The sequence below is a fragment of the Podarcis tiliguerta genome (assembly GCF_965153285.1).
Source record: "Podarcis tiliguerta genome assembly, chromosome: 14".
NCBI classification, from domain to species: Eukaryota; Metazoa; Chordata; class Lepidosauria; order Squamata; family Lacertidae; genus Podarcis; species Podarcis tiliguerta.
The window spans coordinates 23,717,259-23,730,288 of record NC_139547.1 but is presented as its reverse complement, the minus strand read 5'-3'; the positions used below and the strand labels follow the sequence as shown (position 1 = coordinate 23,730,288).

At 42.6% G+C, this 13,030-nt stretch overlaps 1 long non-coding RNA gene across 1 annotated transcript in view; it reads right to left on the bottom strand.

Moving 5' to 3' along the window:
• Positions 1-4,148: 4,148 nt before the first annotated feature.
• LOC310663889 overlaps positions 4,149-13,030 on the bottom strand; it is a 47,896-nt gene continuing 39,014 nt past the window's right edge. Inside the window, exon 3 of the long non-coding RNA XR_014504636.1 lies at positions 4,149-4,389. This is a non-coding gene — a long non-coding RNA (uncharacterized lncRNA). The remainder of the gene's footprint in view (positions 4,390-13,030) is intronic.

Below are 13,030 nucleotides of genomic sequence, written 5' to 3'. Positions count from 1 at the left end.
AGTAAACCCAGGTTTTGATGAAATTAACACGGTGCGAATCTTCAATATTTTCTTTCCCTTTTAAAGAAAACACACTCGGTTTTATATAGATCCTCAGATTCCCCATAACTTCCAGTTGTTGGTTTATGATCTTGAAACCATTTTTAAAATTGACTTGAACCTTAACTACATCCCCCTCCTTTCCCCTCCCTTCCACCTCATCTTGTACAAGGCAGGTTTTACAGATGCCATCTTAAAAATCAATTCAAAGAACAGCCATAAACTTGAAAGCTTCCCATTTGAAGTGTATAAGGCACAATGCAATTTTGTTTAATTTTAATTGACAGAGATGTCAGCCTAAGAGAATATTTGAGAATATTAGCCTGAACAGTAAACTCGAGCTTTGACACTTTTATGATATAATGATATAATTCTCTGGGGGAAAGGAGGAGAGGGGGGGGAACCCTCTTCCACTGTCAGATTTTACACAAAAGCTGTACGTGTATTCTTTTTCCTTGGTGGAAGAATGACGAATGTATTACTAATTATGCAATTACTTTATTGCACAGAGCCTGTAATAAAATCTTTGACGTATATTCAGCAAAAAACCTGGTTTAATGGAAGTCAGGATTTTTATTATTATTATTTTAGTTCAACTTCTCAGTAAGAGTAGCATTTAAAGTATGCCTATTATGGAATCAGACCAATTGGTCCATCTAACTCATGACTGTCGATGCTGACTGCCAGCGGCTTTCTAAGATTTCAGAAGGAGACATTCCCAGGCCTCTCCATGGATGCTGTGGAACTGGACCTGATACCTTCTAGATGCAAAGCAGATGCTTTACCACTAAGCCCTTCCCCACAAAGTACGTTTTAAGAACTCTAGAAATGAACGATGCCACAGGTCAAGCCTGTCTCAGAACAACATCCTTTGAATACAAGGTCATGCTCTCTAATACCATAGGTGTGATTACTTCCTGGCTCAAATTAACCCTCAAATTTGAGCCCCCTTCTTAAATTTTAAGCCGATACAGTGGTACCTTGGGTTAAGAACTTAATTCGTTCTGGAGTTCTGTTCCTAACCTGAAACTGTTCTTAACCTGAGGTACCACTTTAGCTAATGGGGCCTCCTGCTACTGCTGCACTGCCACCGCGCAATTTCTGTTCTCATCCTGAAGCAAAGTTCTTAACCCGAGGTGCTATTTCTGGGTTAGCGGGGTCTGTAACCTGAAGCATCTGTAACCCGAGGTACCACTGTATAATGTAAAGGGTAAAGGACTCCTGGACGGTTCAGTCCATCTTGGCTATGGGTTGTGGCGCTCATCTCCACTTTCAGGCCGAGAGAGCCAGTGTTTGTCTTCAGATAGCTTTCCAGGTCATGTGGCCAGCATGACTAAACCGCTTCTGGTGCAATGGAACACCGTGATGGAAACCAGAGCAATACCTATTTATCTACTCACACTGGGAAGCTTTCAAACTGATAGGTTGGCAGGAGCTGGGACCCAGCAACAGGAGCTCACCCCATCATGCAGATTCGAACCGCTGACCTTACAATCAGCAAGCCCAAGAGGCTCAGTGGTTTAGACCATAGCGCCACCCATGTCCCAATGTAATATGGTAGGCTAAAGTGTAGACTCTGAGCCAGGAAGTCTCTGTTTGAAATCTCACCTCAGTTAATGATTTCTTACCCTCAGCTTACATCAGCAATATACCACTAACCCTATGCTACAGAGTTTTGCAAAGATTATTGTGATGATGTACAAGCAACGTCTTGGACACTATATAACAACTTCTCCTTTCCTTCTGACAGGGTAGTAGTAAGGCTATACTGAGATAATGTGCATGTAACATTTTTAATATTCTAATATGCTGCAAATGCTTCTACTCCTCCTTCAATATGACTATTCATGCTTAGTTTTCGTATGCAAGCATTAAGTAATCTCCTTTCCTTCCTACTGGAATGGCCCCACATTTTCAGATAACACCCCAGGCCACTAAATTGATGCTTTCTCAGAATTGAATGACACAGTCCTTACACCAGAATCTGTCACCTTATGCCAACATTAGGAGACTTTTGAACTGCAGTACCTCCTCATGGAACACCCTTAAGAGGACCCTTAGCCATGACCCTAGGATAAGTCCAAAAAATAATAATACAGCTGTTATTATTTAAACTGCTAGTTTGAAGCTGGAACCATATCAAAGAAAATGAAAGATGTGCCCAGCCTCTGCCTGTTTATGTTTCCTAATATTGCTAAGCTGTTTCCTAGTTATGCTAAAAACTACTATTGTTATACAAACAACAGTAAACTTGAAAGCCCCATTATCACTTCATTCATTTGGCAGAGCAAAGAGGGTCTATCCATATAAGGGCAGGGCAGTTTAAAATCTCCCCTCTTAGCTTGTTTCAGTCATATGTGCATTTACAGTGAGTGATAAAGTTATGACTATCTTAAATTCATATTTAGTGTCTACCTCTTTGTTTTCTCATCACTGTGACTATCTAGTGAAGAAGTGCACATTAATGGTAATGATAGCAGCAGAAGCAGCAGAATTTCCTTGCTAGGTCAGTTCAAGGACTATCCACAGTTTCAGGCAACCCTACTTGGAGATGCCAGGGATCAAACTGGGGACCTTCTGCATGCAAATCAGATGCTCTACCAACCACTGAGCCATGGTCCATCCTTAGCTGCAGCCAATACCTTTTGTTGTTGTTGTTGTTTAGTCATTTAGTCTTGTCTGACTCTTTGTGACCCCATGGACCAGAGCACGCCAGGCACTTCTGTCTTCCACTGCCTCCCACAGTTTGGTCAAACTCATGCTGGTAGCTTCGAGAACACTATCCAACCATCTCATCCTCTGTCATCCCCTTCTCCTTGTGCCCTCCATCTTTCCCAACGTCAGGGTCTTTTCCAGGGAGTCTTCTCTTCTCATGAGGTGGCCAAAGTATTGGAGCCTCAGCTTCACGATCTGTGCTTCCAGTGAGCACTCAGGGCTGATTTCCTTAAGAATGGATGCGTTTGATCTTCTTGCAGTCCATGGGACTCTCAAGAGTCTCCTCCAGCACCATAATTCAAAAGCATCAATTCTTTGGTGATCAGCCTTCTTTATGGTCCAGCTTTCACTTCCATACATCACTACTGGGAAAACCATAGCTTTTACTATACGGACCTTTGTTGGCAAGGTGAACTAGCCAATCCCTAGTTCATGGCAAAGGTTTGCAAATCTTTGTTAGCCACGTTCACACATTCTATTTGTAGGCATATGCTTCAAATGTTTTAGGTGCACACCTGGGGGAATAAGGATGTAATAATGTGTGAAGAGGCTATTAAATACAAATATTAAGAACCTAAGAAGAGCCTGCTGGATCAGACCAATGGCCTATCTAGCCTTACATCCTCTTCTCACAGAGATCAACCAGATGCCTGTGGGAAGCCAGCAAGCGACAATAGCACCCTTTTCCACCAGAGTGTGATAGCTCTCTCTTCCACGAAGTTGTCCAATCCTATTTTAAAATTACCCGGGTTGATGTCTATCGCTGCCTCCTGTGGAAGCGTGTACCATAATTAACTAGGCACTGCGTGAAGAAGGACTTTATTTTACATTTGGATTAATTGCTTTCTTAAAAGAAAAAAAGAAAAGAAAAGAAAAGAGAGTTTTGTCTTGGACTAACTAACTAACTAACTAACTAAATGGTACCTCTGAGACAGAATGGCTGATGTGGTACCAGGGACAGCACTGATTTTAGCACCACTGAACCAAATTTGTCATTTAAGGAAACTCCTGCTCCCTTTATTGAGTTCCACTGTAGCAAACAATTTCTGTCTGCATCCCTTGTGTGTCCTTTTGGTTTATTATCTTTCCCTATGACTTCAGCATCCACAATCAGTTCTGCGAGGAGCCTAATTTTCACTCACCGCTTAGAGGGGAGACAATGAGGCCTTCAACCTCCCCCCCCTTCCTGCAACCCCTCACCCACCCACCCATTCAACCCCTCCCTGGCTGCACAGCCGCTGCCCTCCCCTCTCCTTCCCTCTTTCGTCTCTTTTCTCCGAATGTTCTTATCAAATGAAGAATTGTGGATAAGGGTTAGGTGCGGATAAATATGAGTGTAGCACTCCCAGAAAAGGTCGTGATCTCCCCATAAGGTGCTTCTTGTTATTCCTGACCTTCAGATTTTCATCATCAGCCCGCCTGACAACTTAATAATGCAGAGGTTCAGGATTCATTTCTCCCCTCTGAGAGAGCCAGTATGGGACGCCCTTTTCCCTGATTATTTCGCTGCTCTCCGGGCTGCCCTTTATAAGCCAACCAGAACTCCATCAATCACGCGCTCCTCTCCTTGCCTCCTCAGCCTGCAGTCCTGGAAGCTGCAGCAGTGTCCCCTTTTGTCTGTTGCCAGAACGTGCCCTAGAAGAACAACAGGGAAGAAATAACTAAACTAAAGAGAGAGAGAGAGAGAAATCCTCTGTGCCACGCTAACAAAAGCGAGGGATGTATAAAACATGCATCCATTTCAATTATTCAGAACCGTCTCCTCCCCCTGCCCCACAATAATAAATAAAAGAAATGCATGATTTGAATGATCGGGTAATTTTTGGAAGCAGGGTTCAGAATGCACCAAAATATTTGACATTAAAACCAAAACTTTATATATTTCCTCTCATCCCAGCAACTGGAAATACCCATCATGCTCTGTTTTCAATGTAAAAAAAAGGTAAAGGTACCCCTGCCCGTACGGGCCAGTCTTGCCAGACTCTAGGGTTGTGCGCTTATCTCACTCTATAGGCCGGAAGCCAGCGCTGTCCGCAGACACTTCCGGGTCACGTGGCCAGCGTGACAAGCTGCATATGGTGAGCCAGTGCAGCACACGGAACGCCATTTACCTTCCCGCTGGTAAGCGGTCCCTATTTATCTACTTGCATCCAGGGGTGCTTTTGAACTGCTAGGTTGGCAGGCGCTGGGACCGAACGACGGGAGCGCACGCCGCTGTGGGGATTCGAACCGCCGACCATGCGATCGGCAAGTCCTAGGCGCTGAGGTTTTACCCACAATGCCACCCACATCCCACTCAATGTAAACACTCACCTATTTTTTTTAAAAAAAAATTATAACAGAAAAAGGTACAAAATAACATCAGCTCATATTAACAATTAGAATAATCCATCAGCCCTAAATATATCTCATATATTAATATACACCGTCCATATTTCCTAAAAGATATCCAAATGAGATGGGTGATTGTAAGATATATGAACAAATGCAATAATGACAAGTAAGACCACTGAGGAACAGATGATGAGAGTTCCAACTTGAAGTATAAGTCTCTTTGCAATTGTAAGGGCTTATAGGGTCCACATTTGTTTTCTATCCATTAGTCTCCACATTACAGGAATACACTTTAAAAGTGTGTGAATCTTCCTGAATATCAGGCATTTCCCCTGCAAAAAACAAACAATATGAACAGCAATGTGTGACCAAAAAAGAGGACACTACAAGACACACTCACCTCACAGTCCTCAAAAAGGCATTAACAACATTAGGTTGCCCGCATCTCTCTGATCTGACAAATTCCTTCCTATGACGACTCTGTGGAGTTGCCTGATATAATATTGTTATGAGTTGGAGGGGTCTGTCTGGACAACGCTCATGGTCCCTTTGACACTTGTGACCCTGTGACTGCAAGGTTAGGCTCTACAAGAGGAAACCCAGCAAACTGGTCACACTAGTTCCTTTGTTAAGGTAATAGTCACCTGGTCAGTTAAGTACGGCCATCCATATGTGCTAGGAGGTTGCCACAGATAGGGTTGCCATATTTCAAAAAGTGAAAATCTGGACAGAAAAGTTGTTGAGCTTTTTTGTTGCTAAATAATAATTTTAAAAACTAGGTGAGTGTTTACCTTGAAAACAGAGTATTTCCCTGGACATTTCAGTGATTTCCACGCAGACACTGTTTCCGACGGCCAATTACCGACTATGTCTGGGAAATTTCGGATGTATGGCAACCCTCACCTGGCTAGATTCCATGTCATCCTAGTAGGGGGAAGAATAAGCTAAGGGCTGTGTTTGTGTGAAAGCTTTTGGCTGGGGCTGAAAGCTAGAGACATAGAGATATGCCTTGCTCTGTGCTAGACCCCAAAGCTGTGGCTTAGGGCTTCTATGGGAACCTTTTAGAGAAGCAAGATCTTTTGGAGTGCAAATGCTGTGAGTCCCTCCATCAGGTTGCATATATGTGTAAATAAAACCATATACCCTAAAGAAACCACAGTGTCCATCGACCTTCATTTCAAGAAGACTGTAATATGGGTTAGTCACTTGGGGTGTGTACATCTGGCACGATCACCTCTGCTTCCATTGCCTCCATCTTTTACCTCCCTCTCCCTGCATCTTTTGCAAACAGAAAATCATTCCTCTCCTTACTGGCACTAACTGCCTTGATGTCATCACAATTACAGAAGCCGGCTTCTTGACACAATGAAATCTGATACTTGGTGAGCATTTCCAAATATGTCCAAAAACAGTTGACAATCTATTGAAAAGACCACTTTGCCATCCTATTTTAAAAAAGTGTTTTCCTGTTTGTGTTAAAAAAAATATGTGTGGTCTACTAGTCTTAAAAATGGAATAATTATAAAAATATAAAATAACAACACTAATAATAATAATAATAATAATAATAATAATAATAATAATAATTTATTATTGAGACCCTGCCCACCTGGCTGGGTTTCCCCAGTCTGAGTGGCTCCTCCCAACTGAATATTAAAAACACAATACAGCGTGATATTTACAGTCTTTATTACATATGTACAAAGAACAGCTGCAGTTCAAAATCACGCATCCGAACCCATCGAGTCAGATTCGGGGAGTGGCTTCCTTTGATTTTGGCACCAACAAAGTAGGTGTGGAAGCCTCGCAATACGTCTTTGCTCTTTACATTTCATTTCCCTCCTTGCCTGTGCTGGTGTGAAAGCCCCCCTCGCCTTTTCTGAGTCTGAACTTCCTCCTACTGGCTCTGGTGGGTTGTAGGGCTCTTCACCATCCCTGACCCCCTGCTCCTCCTGACTATGCCCCGCCCCCTGTTTCGTGTGCCAGCTCCCTGTCTTCCTCTTCTTCCAGTTCCTGCTCAGAACCTTCCCCTGCTATTGATGAAACTGTGCATTCTGACTCTTTCCTGACATAAAGATACAGCTGTTGGGGATATGAGATTGTCTGAAGCACCCAACTGGGCACACACTTGCTTGCAAACCCTAAGTTTATCTTTGTTGAATGTGGGAAATGGGCTATGATGAAGGAATTAAATAGTTAGGGTGGCATGCACAGAATGAATGTATTGAAATCTATGTATGTATGTATTGAATAGTTTTTAGTTTGCACTTAAATAGAAGCGTAACAAGTCACATACAAAATTATAATAATAAAATCAGTATAGCATCAGTAATTCCCCAGTTCTTGAGAATTATTGATGCTATACTGATTTTATTACTATAAAATATTATTATATTATAAATAGCCTCTACCAAAGGCATTGTGGATTTTGAAGAGACACGGATTTAGAACGAAAGGGAGAAACCATCTAAGAGAAAGACATGTTTGGCATATCCTCATTGTGATCAACTCCTGCCTGGAAACCTATGTCCCCACAGTGGAAGGATGTGTGGATCCAGAATTGGCCTCCACAGTAATTTATGGACACCACTGCCAAGACTGCATTCATGGAAGACAATCGTACTTGGCCATGAGTGATTGCCAAGTAGAGAAGAAGCATCAGTAAAAACATCTTTTAAAACTTCAACAAAGCCTCAGTAAATACTGGCTGGTTAAAAGAGAAATTCATATTGCAATGCAGTTTTCAGAAGACATCTTTTTAAAAAAGCAAGTATAATTACTGATGGACATCTACTGGCACTAAAGGCCTTAGCAATGGCCAACTAAATCTCAGGGATGCAGGGCACCACCAGAAGTACCCCATCAGAGGATCCCAGTGATCAAAGTGGTGCATAAGGGATCAGTTATGCCCATAGTTAGTTATGCCAATTGATTGCTACTTTGACTATGACAGTTGGATACAACCTTCAGAATTTGCCTTAATGAGTCCATATTCTTTTGCCTTTCTATTTCTTTCTGAATTCACTCTTGTCCACTTGGCCACTCATCTCGTCAAACTAGATGGGGCATTCATAAACAGCAACAGATTCTAGTCCCAGCCTTTTGGCAACTCTTCAGTCCTATTAATTTGCCAGGGGTTTGCTGGTGGCTGCCTTCCACTTTGGGCTGAATCAGTATCCCTAGACCTCAGTAGGCAATTGAAGCAGACTTCAAGTCCATATTTCATAGCAACCATAACCATGTGAAGGTGAACTTTGGACACAAACCCTGAGAAGTACGCAACCCTCCCCTTGCCTTGCCTCCCTACCCGTAACCGGAGTACAAAAGGCAAATGCGCAGACTGGCTCTGATGATTCCTTGGCTGCAATTTTCTCTCGGTGGACTGTTAATTAGATAGAGAGGGGAAATGCAGGTTGTCTTTTGCTGAGCTTTGCCAAGAGAATATGAGGGAATATTCTGGATGCAGACCAAAGGTCTGTGGAAAGATCTAAGGCCTTGCAAATTGAGTTGGCAGGAAGGGATTCTCTTGAGGAGCGAGAAAAACTAGAAAGTTGTCAGTCATCGTAGTAAACACCATATGTTTGTCTTGCAGTATTGGGCAGTGGTAAAGTGGACAGAATCTGAAAGGCTGAGGGATGGAGAGAGAGAGAGAGAGAGAGAGAGAGAGAGAACCAAGATCTGTGTACACCTGTCTTGCTTCCCACACAAAAGGTAGAGTGACTTCTGTCAAAACACAAGTCATAACTTAGTGAGCCTCTGTGAACTTCCAGTGTTAACCCAGTGTTAGTTGGTAAAATATTTTCACATTGTGGAAATATTTTAGCAACTAACTGCAGATTTTGAAGAGATGCCTCTCTAGAAGAAAAAGCATGAACAACACCAAAACTGTCCTTGATTCCTTAAAGAAGAAGGGTGGGGCAAGAATTAAATCAACAATAACAACAACATCTTCACAACATAGGAACATAAGAAGCTGCCTTATACTGTAGAACACATTGGTCCATCTAACTCAGTATTATCGGCACTGACTGGCAGCAGCTCTCCAGGGTTTCAGTCAAGAGCCTTTGTGGAGATCCCAGGGATTGAACCTGATGTTTTCTACATGGAGGGCAGATGTTCCACCACTGAACTACAGACTTTCCCTTAAGTGGCCTGTTTGTGGCCTGAGACGCCACTGATATGCAGCCTCAAGAACGCTGCTGAGAAGGCAATGTGGTCCTTGGGCATGAGCAGGTTTCGCACCTCTGGTTTCAGCTATGCTGCTGCCCCTGAAGTCTATCTCAGGTTGTATATAGTAAATCAACACATGCTGAATATTGCAGAAAACCCTATTGGCATTTGTTCTGCTTCAGTAGTAAACTGTGAGTTTTCCTGAAGAAAGTGGTGGGGCAGAAGAAAAACTTCTCAGACCCGCGCCTAGAAATCACAGGATAAATAGAAGCATGGATTAGTCCTCACTGCAAAGCCAGGGAACTAAAAAACCCCATAGATATACATATATAAAATACACTGGTATTCTGTTAAGAACAGAACAGAAAACACATAGCAAGGCAAAGCTTTGTGAGGGCCCTGATCCAACTCATGGAGGGTATAGGCGTTGAGATTTGACTCGGAAAGGGAAGAGACCACCCCCTCAAAAAACCACCTCAATTCATTTAATCATTTCACCTCCACATAAGTCAATACACACTACAAATCTTATGGTGCAGTGTGGAATTTACACAAATACACATGCACCCAAACAACCCATTGTTTCTGCAGTCTTAACTTAACTGCTATGTCTCAGGGAATATTCTTCAAACCAGACTTTTCAAATTCCTTTCATTCAAAAGCATCAGTTGCAACACCTGATTTGCGACACCTGATTTGCATAACAACAGCCTTGTACTAAGATTCAGCCTTTTATTGCACAGAAGACCATGGGGTTGCCTAGTTCTGAATATATATATATATATATATATATATTAAGCAGAGGGAATGAAGCAGAGAGAGGCATCTGTATTGCCTCCCCAGAATCACAAGCATCATGATTATAAACCAAACAAACATGTTTTACTGTTGACTCTGTGATACTAGCCCCTGTGAATATAAACTCATTAGTTTCTGGCAACATTCAAAGCCCCACTTGATGTACTAAGCTACATGCCTAAAGGCTATCTTCACCTAACCCAGTAAAAACTGGGTGAATACTGGATCTAAAAGGCATGGATTCAGTGTTTGAATTATGAGTTGGAAAGGGAGAAGAGCTCTTTGAAAAGAACCCACATGCCCCAAATTGTAAAAACCACAAATTGTTGCAGTAATGTGGAGAAGTGAACTTAAGACTGGAAAAATGAGAAAGTGGGAGAACTGAAAACTGACAAGTCCTTCCGTCGCTATTCATATCACTTTAACAGTCAAGGTTTTTTTCCAGCACATCCTTGGAACTTCAGCTTGTTATGGGTGCTGAGAGTTGTTTGGAGATAGGCTGGCAGAGCTACAATCCCCAGAGTTCCCTGGAAAGAAGAATTGATTGTGAAACCACTTCAGGAATTCTGTGAGCAGAATAGGGGGTCTCCTAATGACTTTCAATACCCTCAACATTCCCAGGATGTTTGGGGAGTGAGCATTGAGTGTTGTAGTGGTATAAGAGTGACTTAAGTCTGTGGTGTAGCTGTGGCCTTGCTTTCTGCATTGATGCTAACATTAAGTGTGTGGTGCCCTGTGCTGTGTGGTGATAGTATCTGTAGTCTAAAACATCTGGAGAGCATCAAGTTGGTGGAGGGGATGGCACCGTTAAGCAAAGCTCTAGAAAGTTTTCATCATCACAAAGAAACATGACATACATTTCTGTAGCCGGTCATGGTAAGCCATTAATCCTCCAGTGTCCGATAGAGCAGATCATATTTGTGGCATTAATTGTTGGCATGCATTTTGAGAAAATGCTGTGTGAGAAACGCTGTCACCACTGAAATAACCCTTTGCAAAGCAAAGCAGTTGAGTACGTAGCCACAGACAGATTTTTAAAATGTTACAATAAAAACAAAAAGATTAGCTAATGCTAGACATGATAGACAAGCTCTTGAACTTCAAGCTTGAACTTGAAGTTCCTAAAATGTTTATTATTGTGTTATCCTGGACATATTTTGGCAGCTTTGAAGCTGTAGCGGAAATAGCTGAAATAGAATGCTCGCAAGCCTGGTCTTTGCCCCTTCCTAATCCAAATATTTATTGTGTTGTTCTCAAAACTCACACTTTAAGACTCTACTTCCAACAAAAGTCTGATTTTTATTTCCTGCTATGATCCAATTTCTTTCTTGGCTTCACTAGATGACAACCCTGATTTCTCTTTCCAAGGCATGCACTGAGCATGGAGGGCAGGTTATGGAGTCTGTACCTGGGGATCTTGATTCAGGTTATGGACTTCTTGTCAGATTTGGGTATTAGGGGTTGCTGTCTACTGCCCCTCAGCTGTTACTTCCGCCAGTGTCCTCATGAAAGCTGAAAAATCCTGGTGTGTCTCGCTGCCAGACATTAAAATGGAATCATTGCTACTGTTTCTGTATTGCTGACAATGTTTTGAATGCAACATGGTGCTCAGAATACAGCAGTGAGACTAGTATGTACTCCTTGTAATTTGCTATTTTTGTTTCTGAGCTTTTGAACACTTGTCTTCTATTCAGGATGGAATCTACAGGATTTAGGCCTCTAGCATGTTGCTTTGTTCCAAGAATGAGAGGTGTGGGGCCTGGATGTGGCCCTCTGGTCCCTTTTATTTGGCCCTTGGGACTCTACCCAGCCAGGTCCTTTTCAACTCTTTTTGCCCTGATGAAATGTGTCATTGAATTGTGATGATTCCTCTTGTTTCTCTCTCTGGAGGTTGGAGAGATGTATGTCCATGTTTGCCTCTGCATATCCCTGAGTGCATTCAGATGTGGGAATTACTGTTAGTTTTCCTGGTTATAATGCTTCTGCCTCAATTTCCAGTGTCCCTTTCCCACTGCATTACCTGTTGAATCACAGAACTGTGGGGGTTTTTTTATGGATAACCACATCACACTAAAATTGGGTGTGGTTTGACCCCCACAACAGACATCATCAGACATGTCACCACCACTACCGTCGGTGCATATGTGTGCTTCTGTTCTCCAAGACTTTCTGGGTTAACAGAGCTGCACTCAGATTCTTTTTTTCTGGAAGCAATTAACACGGAAACAAGCACCAAGCTTCTCCTCGAGGCAGCTAGATTTCCAGAAGTGGTTTTTGAGGTCATGTGAAAGATCACATTAAATGCAGAAATTCACAGGTAAGGAAATGTCAGGAATATGCAATAAAGTGCGGTGTGAGTGCAGCCTCTGTGTATGAAAGCCTCTCTGATTTTGGAGTGGCTAGACTGTAGCTTCCTGCACAAAGGTAAGAACCGCATCCATTGTTCCCCCCACATTGCCTCTTGCTCCTGACATGGACCCTACCCCCAGAAGACTGTCCATGTGGGGATATGGCTTTAAGGCTGAAAAAGGTTTCCCTCAACTCTGTTTCTTAACTTGCAGTAAAATGGACATAGCCCTTGAACTGACGCATGGATCAAATAATACTTGAGCCATCTTGTGACCTGAGAAGTCAAATACATGTTCATCCCTCAATGAGTGCCACATCAAGACATGAAGTGCATGCCTGCATGAGCCATGACAGATCTCACACCTAGAATTTCCACACCTCGCCCCACCATCCGCCCCACCATCACACACTGCTTTTTCAGTGGGGTCTGTTGACAACTTCCGCTGTTGACCATCAAAGCATATAAAGAGCACTTTGGGATTGAACCAATGGTCCATCTGGGAGTTACCTCAGAGTAACTTCTACTGGATTTATACTTTGGCCACCTCATGAGAAGAGAAGACTCCCTGGAAAAGACCCTGATGTTGGGAAAGATTGAGGGCACAAGGAGAAGGGAACGACAGAG